The sequence below is a fragment of the Anarrhichthys ocellatus genome, unplaced genomic scaffold, assembly GCF_004355925.1.
Source record: "Anarrhichthys ocellatus isolate YVR2014 unplaced genomic scaffold, GSC_Weel_1.0 scaffold6, whole genome shotgun sequence".
Classification (NCBI taxonomy): Eukaryota; Metazoa; Chordata; class Actinopteri; order Perciformes; family Anarhichadidae; genus Anarrhichthys; species Anarrhichthys ocellatus.
In genome coordinates, this window is record NW_022280036.1 from 12262383 (window position 1) to 12271175 (window position 8793).

Sequence of the window (8793 nt, forward strand, 5' to 3'; positions counted from 1 at the left end):
AAACAGTATCTACGGAAACATATAATGGCCTGTGGGTTTGCCGCCGTACCTATGTATTTCTCTTTCCAAGCATTCCAGGCTATTAAGACAAGATCAACCAGAAGATTCAGGGCCACACACACCATGAACATACACACACACACACAATATTTACCAAAATTGACCAAACTAACAGAAAAACATATTATTTTCAGAAACCTATTTGGGTTTTGACATCACAAAAGGAAGCAGGTAGCAGTGTAGATGTCATCTTAGTTTTTATTTTGGCTCAACACCTGCTGAGATTTTCAGACCCCAAGTTTTTGTATCAGGAAGTATTCAAAGACACGATGTTTGCTGGTTAGCACCAAAATGAAAGTTGAGACACAGTCACAATTATGACATTAATTCTTTGAAATTCAGATACAATAGGTTGTTTTCAATGCAAACATTTTGACTTGTCATTGCAGGAAGAGCACACAGGTGTTACCAATAACGTTAACGATAGCCCAGTTCTATTCAAGTGTCTCAAAATAAATTGCATTGCCAGAGTCAAGTCTGGAGGAGATACAGTATGGCTAACCTCTGAGTCCAAAATAATGTCTAGATAACGACCTCTTTTTAAGCATTATTAGATCAGGCACCCTCACTAGAAAAGAAAGTGTTATTTACGATTTGGAGTCATTCAACTGCAGGAATTTTTGAGATCTCAAATTCTTAATTTCAGCAAGGCAAGACATTACAAAGAACACGTCGGGGGTACCCGGCTTTCTTGGGACATACCGTTACTTATCATTTAGTAGCAGGGACAGTTATATCTATGCATGATTTGCCCCAGGGGTAGCATGGTAAATAAAAGGGGATCCAGAATAGATCCCTGCGGGACACTGCAAGCAAGTGCAAGATCTCCAATCTAACAGTGCACATGCCATATACTACTTTTTCCATTGTGGGATTTTGTGAGGGCAATATTTATAGTAGAGCATAGATTCAAACCTGTAAAGACAATGTGCTATATGGGTGATTTCAGTCACAGCCTTTGAAACCAAAACAGCTTGATGGAATTTCAGCCATCATTTATTTTATTTACCCCTGTGCTTTTCCTACATGTCAAAATGTCTTCTGTGAAAACCCCCTTTATTAGTTCATACCCCTATCTAAACTTATATTAGAGTGATCCTCCACAACACGATATACTTTATATTGTATTCTTTAGGTAACTTCCTGCATGTCACTAAATGCTTTTTATGGGACACACAATCTGTACAGCATATGCTGCATCCTCTATCATTAGACCCCAGTTTGGATTTAAAACACTACAATTACAAAAATGTGTACTGTTAACTGGTACTAATCATGCCTAAAATCATGTATTAGAACATAGATAACATGACAATCATGTGTTATTGGAGCTCTTTTTATACCATCCTCACAGAAAAGAAACAATCTACAAGGTTTTACACTGAACACACAGCTGTCATCTTATCAATGAAAGAGAGGTTGCTTACGGAGAGCACATAAGTGTGTGTTTTAGATTAGAGATGGAAACTCATTCTGTGTGCAGTCACCTTGATCAAGCCTCCGGGCCTCGTAAGTCTCAAGGAAACATGCAGTGAGAAGTCTATTACTCTCTGTGACTTCTTTAGCCTTCCTCTGGTTTAAGGTACACTCCCATGTGTTTGAAATAATACTGTGAAATAATACTAGTGTTTTCTGAACTCAAGCACTCACCTTAGCACTTGTAATTTTATTTCAATGAAGGAACAATGATACAACCAAACTAACAAAGATCAGAGCACATTGTACTTTCTTCAAATGTTCAACTTTTTAACCTGAAGATTAATGTGGAGCATTCACAAAGTTGGCAGAAAGATTTGGAGCTCCTTTATTCAGAACTCCTTTATTTGTTGACAAAAAAAAACCCCAATCAGAATGCTAAAGAAAAGATGGCTATAAGATATAGGTGCCATTTGCTTTAAGTGGCAACTGGACCTACGGGAAACACATGTCATATCCCCCAACCTACTTTTGTTTTTATAAACAAATGAAGACAGAGAGCACTTTTAGCTGTTCTATTTCTACATCAAAAAGTACTAATGCAGTGTTTGTGCCCTGATAATACAATTCCAGCTGTAAATTGTTTCAGCCCCAGCCACCATGGCTGCAGAGGAGAGTCCATTGGGGAGAGATGACCTTCACTGTGCCTCTGGTGACAGAGCTAAATCAAAGCTGCTGCTTGTTTAAGGCAGCCACTGCACACTGGCTGCATGGCCCCTGGTGAATTATTTATACATGAAATGAAATGACCTCTGGCACTTTGAAGACAGAGAGGGATAGGGCAAGGACAAGACAGACAGGGTAAAAAGTAGGGGGTGGGAAGAGAGAAAGTTGCAGAGACAAACATGTCTTTTACTGTACATTTGCACATACATGACATTTAAAGCAGGAGGGAAGATGAAAAAGTGGTTGGAGAGAGAGAAACCAATAGCTAAGCTCACAGCCAGCAGGTATTCATGTTTGAGGTCTTTCGCAACCTGTTAGAGCACTCGCTCTGTTACTCTTTCTCTCCCTCTGTATGTTTATGTGCTCTTGAATGCCTATCTTTGTAAGGACCATTATGACTTTTATACCTGGAAGGTGAGGGTGTTTTTGAAACATCACAACATGTTAGCCAGTCATCACATCTTTTCAGGAATGTTTGAAAGTTAACACTTAGTTTTGGGTAAAGGTTAAAGTAAGGGACTGTATCAGGAATAGTTTAGATAAGGGTTGGGGGTTAGGAATGCATTATGTCAATAAGGGGTCCTCACAGGTATAACAGTACAAACATGTGTGTGCGTGTGCTTGTGTGTGTTGCATAACAGAATATCCTGCTTGAATAGCTTTCAGATGGATGTTATTAGAGTTGACTACTCTGCTTGTAAGTTGGCTACTGCCATTTCAAACAGACAAACACACACACACACACACACACACACACACACACACACACACACACGCACACACACACACAAATACAGTCCTGTTCTGCCTCCTGTAAATTCCATCCATACGTAATCATGCATTAGTGATTAATGTTGAAGGTGAATGTTCAGGTAGTGCCAGTGCAGGAAGTTCATTTAGCTCAGTAAATCGCCTATCACCTTACTGTTTGTAAGGTGATAGGCGATGGGGGAGTGTGTAAGTGTTTTCCTTTGGCTCTAGATTCCTGTGTTTCTTTCTACTTATCAGACATTTCTGGTATTTCATCTTGACCCTAAACGTGTGGTTATAATTGTTTGAACTCTACTGTCATTTGTATTCGTAACTACTTTAGGACTAACTGTCCTAGGTGGCCTATGTATAAAGCTGTAAAGGGTTGGAGCATAATTGTTCACCATCTTTAATTACCCAGCCATCCTTCCACCACTAGCACACATTCTGAATAACTGACAGCTTGGCAGAGCAGCTGGCTTTTAAGCTGTGTGGTTGACCTGGTTGAATCGCAGGCTGAATACATGAACCTTCCCATCTAGCTGGTGTTACCAGGTAGACTCTTGGACTCTAACTTAACCTGACACTGGAATGTGTCACTCCTGTTTGGTACCACATTGGTATTATGAGATTGTCCATTCAGTCATCATGGGAAGTTACAAAACTATAGGGTTGGGCAGGTCAAATTATGTTGAACATAACAAGCACTAAATGCAACAGAAAGTAAGCCATGAAAAGGAGATGTGTAGGACAACATTATTGCAGGCAAGTCAACAGGACAGTTTTTCTCCAATGAACTCAAACACACACACGCACACACACACACACACACACACACACATACACAAATGTTAGTGTTTTTTTTGTATAAATATATATGTTTAGCAATGTGAAAAAATATGCAGATATTTAGGTGTTTCCTAAATGTAAAAGCACCAATGACAATGCACTCTCTCTGTCTCCCTCCAAACACCCCACTTCATCCTCCAGTAGAGACTATAATATACACTGATGGTAGGTAGATGTGAAAAGTGCTTTTCTTAGCAGCCAACTGGAAATAGCAGCTTAAGCATCTGTCACCTACAGTCCAGCGGCTGAAGGCACATGGGCAATGGTCACAGACCTACATGAGCATACCAGAAGATCTTAAATGTGACCTTTACAAAGTGCTGTAGCTTTTGTGAGACTTTTCTTTCGTCTTTTTGCTCCCACTTTTGGCAAATACTCAATAAGGCACAACAGTTTATTCGATGTGTTTTACCACACTGGTTGAGAAGTGCCAGCACTGCATAAAAACTGCAGAGAAAAGCTTCAGAAATATTTAAAAATGTAAAGCTGAATTGGCAAAAACTGAATTCATGCATATTCTAATGAATCCAAATATGGTTTTACATCAGCCGTAGAGTGTTCTTTGAGTTCCTTTTGTCTTGGCCTGTCAACATTTGTTTAACTGTGGAGGGCTCTAAAGTGCTGTGGCAGATTGTCATCCCAGCTTCTCACGTCCAGTTAGGTTAACAGAGAGGGAGAAGGATAATGGAGGGAGATGTATGTAGAGGGAGAAAGTGGGATTTTTTTTTCTTTCTTTCCAAATTAGTAACAAATAAGCATTAACAATTTCGGGGGCGGGGGGGATTACATGTTTTACCACCATAACCATGAACAAGAACATTGCAGACATTTTTGCCTTAAAGCACAATGATCATTTGTGAAATAACACTAGCTCTCCTATCCAGCAAGGCTCCATATGAATTATACCACATTAAGGCCATGAGATTTCCCACAGACAAGCCATTATATACATCATATACCACATAATTGACCTTCTCGTTTAAAGATGAGCAGTCTGTATATGGCTCATTTTGTATACAAGACAAAATTACAGCTATTTTTTCAGAATGAGGCAGGCTCGGATACACAACACATACACACATAAACACAATCACCCCCACCAACACACACAACCAAATTGAGTTCATAGTCTTTTCAGCCTCCTACCTGCACTTACACATATTTGAATAATACACTTATAGAAATATTTTTGGTGCCTGCATTTGTGCACTAGTGTCCATGAAAGAGAAACTGAAGTGAAGGCGGTGGACAAAAGGACTGAGATGGAAAGTGTGGGTTAGAGGAAGGTGGGAGGGGGGTCTTTTTGTATTAGAGTAACAAGGACTTTAAACTGGCCCCTCCTTCAAATGCACTTACAGAGAATCACTGGGCAAGTGCTGGGACCTCCTTCTGTTGCTGACCCCCTGCATCCCTCATTAAATCCCTTAAATTTGTCATAGATTCATCCCAACACACACACACACACACACACACACACAGACACACACACACACACACACACACACACACACACACACACAGACACACACACAAATGCACACATATGGTAAACACACACATATAATACACACAGTGCCCTGTGCCTCCACCCCCCATGATGCCCCTGGCCTACGGCACTGCCATATGTCCACCGTGCAGGCACTGGCAGCGCCTTACTGCTTTGTACTCTCTGCACACATACACACACACACTCCAACCTACTGCAACATGTGAGAAAGACCCTGCAGAATGACTGGCAGGCAAGTGCAAAACACCCCAGGCTTTTGTGAAGGATGGTGATTCAGTCAATCTTACAGAAATTCGCCTGACAGAAATAATTGTCTATTGGTATTGACATAGAGCATAATCTGATATAACATGTTTATCCACTGAAAACCTACATTCCATGGCAGTTTTGGCAGTTTTCTCTCTTAATAGATGACATATTCCCTTTTCAGTTGGGGAATTTCTGCAAGCTCTTACTTACTATTAAAAACATTTTGTATGTTGAAGTATAACAGCCCAGAGTTTTTTTCATGGCTGATACAAGTTTTAGAAGAGTTAGTTTTCTTGCATGGCAGCACCAAGATTTACCCAAAACGAGCTCATTTGTCACAACGTGTCTCCCCTTTATTTTACATATAAGGAGAAATCAATAAACTGCCATATGTTGATTATAGCTTTTGGTGTTGCTGTAATGTGTAACCCTCTCTGCCCCTCACTCAGCCACTTCTACTGCCCTCTAATGTTACATGTTACACCTCATGTGTAAGTTGGACTCAGTGAGAATCACCGCCGTCTCTGCTGGGTTACTGCAGCAGGGTAATCATTTGACAGTGTTGATTATCTATCATCTAGGTCATGGCAACCATTGACAATAGTCCAGTAATGTGTAAATGTATATATATATTCTTGTCACTCAGAATCTCATTTTAAAGTGGGATGAAGAAACCTTTTTTCACAGTAACTTCAGTCTACTTTAAACCCTGTGAACAGTCGAGAAGGGGGGTGTCATATTTCACTAACAACCGTAACATCTCAAATTGCAGATACATTTGTAAAGCATGGTTGCAAGAGTGCTGTTTGTTTTGATTTGAGAAATGGGACAAAATTAACGTGTTGCAAATCATGGCTTGCACAGTGTGTTGCAAAGTTGGTAAAACGGGTCCCTGGTCTATAACTATTTATAAAACCAGATTTTAGTATCTGAGAAAATTTGGATGCCAAGATACTAAAGATATCAGAAATAAATCGATGAAAAAAAGGACTCTTAGCTCTGTTGTCGAACTTTTTCACAGAGATGTGAACATTTTGACAGCGTAGTCAACATGGCCATGTCAAATAAAGACATATAAAACATGAAATCTAATAAAAAACAGACAGATTGAGAGCTAATTCCCATCTAGTGAAAGAAGGAAAACTACAGGAGATTTTTGAGGTAGAAAGGATGTACACAATAAGTGAACAATGAAGATGGGTCTCCCTCTCTTCATTCACTGGGCTGATCTGTCTGCTGACAAACCGGCCTGGCGAGAGGCTGGAACAGGTAGAGCCAGCACAGTGACTCAGCACTGGGGGTTGGGACGCGACCCAGATCCAATACTGCTGTGCATTTCTGATGGAGAAGTGTCAGGCGAAGCAGGTCAGGACCCGCCATCACTCCAAACTCTTACTGACATTCAGAGGGAAGGAAGAAACAGCTTCTCTGACACGACTTACCAAGACAGCCAAATCAGCTGATGCTCAAGGGACAGCAGAGAGGCAGTAAGGTGGGAGGAGAGCTGCCCTGTGTGTGTAACTTTAAAGAGGTAACCCCTAGAAAGGTTCCCAATAAGTTTCTTTCCAAAAGACAACAAAGAGTTATCCCTCATATTTTTGCTGCACAGCAACAAGTACAAGTTTCTGACTTTCTCCTGACCCTCACTGCATTGCTTATTGAACTAGGAGGCTTAAGGAGAATGATAAGATCACACAAGTGCATGTGAAAAAAAAGTGGGCAAGCAGCATTACACCCAGCATGCATTTGTATATTCACACTAATATGAGATTACAGCGAATTAACCTTCTTAACCGTTAACAAGATCTTATTGTAGAAAACTCTGCAAACAAAGTTCTGTTGTACAGAAGCAGCCTGCTGCAGGACATGGAATGTAAAACACTCCTTTGAGATGAGATGTCCTGTGTTTTTCTTCAAAGCGTGCCTGTAAGAGGGGAAGGGGTGAGGAGTGGGAGGCTCGTGGTGGGAGATTGAGGGCAGGCAGAGACTGTAGACAACTCAAGAGGTATTGTGCCTTGAGGATTTCTTGTGTTGAAAACAACTCACAACCGAACAAAAGTGGCTCTTTTGAAGACTACTGTGAGACAGCAACCTTTTGGGAAATACACTTACTCACTGTCTTTCCACGAGTTAGATAAGAAGGTGATACGACTTTCATGACTGTAATCATGAAGCTATATCAAGCAGCCGCCTGGCTTACCTCAGCATTCAGACTGGAAACAGAGGAAAACAACTAACCTGGCTGTCTTAAGATAACAAAACCTTCCTACCACCACTCGTAATATTGGTAATAATCCCAATATTACACAGGAAATGAATAAGGCAAGCACGGCAGAGCAAAATTGAAGAAGGAAGTCTGTCTGTAAACTGTAATGAATGTTTCTAATGTGTTGTGTCAAAGTCTGTTTCCCCATTGATTATTATTTCCACTTATTGTAACCTGACCCCGACCAGTTATCTCTGCAGGGCCTAACCACAAGCCCAACCATGGAGGACAGCCAGGTGGGAAACTGTGTGTGTGTGGAAGGGAAACAATATTCGAGGGGGAAGAGACTTTGACACAAGACAGATTGGGCAATAGTTTTCTTGTTTGTTTTTCTTGTTATTATTAACAGTAGGAAGGATGGACAACCCTACAAATATAGGATCCAAATTATAACAAACCTGAATTATCCTTCAAAGGATAGTTTTGCATTTTAAGACATAAAAACAAACTATTACTGAAACTCTGTCATTTCTGGCTTGTCCAGAAGTAGCTGAATACAACACCTTGTTAAACATTAATTTAAAATATATGACCGATTATAGACTGTTGTAACATGACATTTGCAAATAATACACAACTTTTCAACCTGGAGAGTGAAGGAGAAAGAGATGTCGGGGAGATAGAGAGGCTCTGGAAGTGAGGTAACTGTTGCATCAGCAGCACAGATTCGCTTGTCAGCATGTGTTTTGAATTCTGTATTTACAGAGAATGTTTTGGCTGAATAAACCTAGTGTGGTGTGTGCGTGTGTGTGTGTTTGTGTGTGTGGACTAGATACTATTCTTACCGCCACAAACATTTTCCCCATGCACTCTGACAGGCCTCAGTCTTCTAACATGGCAGTGCAACCCTCCACTTGAATCTGATTGCTGCCCCCCCCCCCCCCCCTGCTGTCTAATGAGAGGATTAGACACCACATATTTGTACCGGCCCCCTGTTGAGGTCACCCCTTTCCTCTCCCTGTCTCCTCCT